General features: G+C 61.3%; 1 protein-coding gene across 2 annotated transcripts in view; it reads left to right on the top strand.

The window, feature by feature from the left end:
• Positions 1-1,028: 1,028 nt before the first annotated feature.
• Positions 1,029-1,317, top strand: part of Prpsap2 (phosphoribosyl pyrophosphate synthetase-associated protein 2) — a 45,331-nt gene continuing 45,042 nt past the window's right edge. For both annotated transcript variants that reach the window (XM_013522228.1, XM_005399288.2), the window contains exon 1: positions 1,029-1,211. The gene's annotated coding sequence lies outside the window, so the exon portion shown is untranslated. The remainder of the gene's footprint in view (positions 1,212-1,317) is intronic.

The raw sequence follows: 1,317 nt of genomic DNA, 5'->3' as shown, positions 1-1,317 counted from the left end.
CTGAGCAACACAGTGAGTTCAAAGCCAGTCTGAACTACATACCAAAACTCTGTCTCACAACACCAAAACCAAACAAACAAAAACCATCTAGCTGACTGGTTTAGCACAGTTTTGGGTGTGTGCAGATCATTGAGTTGCTGACGATGGAAGGCCCTCCGTGTGTAGGGCTGACACCGACAGGCCTGTGTCCTGCGTAGAATGAAGAGGGGAAGAAGGAAGCCTTGCTTCTGCCTCTTCAGAAGAGCTCCCGTCCTTGCCATCGCCTTTGGACATCCATATTCAGGCTTCCAGCACTGACCCTTCTGGGTCCCCACACAGGCTCTCACAGGACGCTGTAGAGAGCTCCAGGCCTTAGATTCTGATTGGCTCCTTCCGATCTCCAGTGAGCCGCGGCCCTTCTGTGTTCTTCTACACCTGACTGCCCGTGGCCGCTGTAAGCCTCGGTAAATCCTTTACACGTCATATATACCTACATACATGTAAATTAAATCTGTTCCCCTAGCGAACCCCGGTGCAAAGTCCTCTAGCTCCCTGTGCAACCTCAGCTGAACGCCTTCACGCCTCACTCTTGCGAAGAACCCAAAGCGGAACTGCAGAGGTGGTGGGCTGTGAAGGCGTTGGTGAGGGGCCTGCTGGGCTGAACTGTCCACTGCTTAGTCACTGGAAAGTTACTGAATGTCGGCGTCCAGGGTCACACTGCTATGAAAATGAAGAGGGCTCCTAACTCACACTCTTCTAAGAATTATCACATGTAAAGCACCTCCCAGAGGCCCCGGTCTGACATGCCCTGCTTCCTCTCCTGGCGGGCCTGGGGCTCAGGCTCCAGAGGCCTCAGCAGAAGTACCTCCACCGACCACGGACCCCAACTCCCACTGCCACGCCCAATGCCTCGTCTGCCCCTCTGGAGGGCCGGGGCGGGCTGCTCCTGGGTCCTAGCTCTGGCCACGCCCCGACCCCGCCCCTCACACCGCTCGCCCCACCCCTTGGCCCTGACCGGAAGGTCCCGCCCCGCGGGCCACGCCCACGCCGCGGGCCACGTGCCTCTCCGTCGCCGCTCGCTGCCGCCCCGCCCCCGGCTTCACAGTCGTCGCGGACGCCGTTCTCGCTCATGGAGTCGCCATTTTGCTGCTAGAGACGCCGTCTGGACACCCGGCGCGTTGTTCCTTCGGCAGCCTAGGCTGCGGCGGGGCCGGGGCTGGGGTCTGGGCCAGGTAGGCGGGCGGGAGCCAGCGGCGAACGGCGGCGCGGACCGGTGGGTTCCGACGGTAGCGGGCGCAGGTGCACCGGGCGGGAGTCCTGCCCGCGAGGTCGGTCCGG

The sequence above is a fragment of the Chinchilla lanigera genome, unplaced genomic scaffold (assembly GCF_000276665.1).
Source record: "Chinchilla lanigera isolate Chin_1 unplaced genomic scaffold, ChiLan1.0 scaffold00066, whole genome shotgun sequence".
NCBI lineage: Eukaryota > Metazoa > Chordata > Mammalia > Rodentia > Chinchillidae > Chinchilla > Chinchilla lanigera.
Note: the sequence above shows the minus strand (reverse complement) of the source record. Positions and strands in the feature narration are given on the sequence as shown.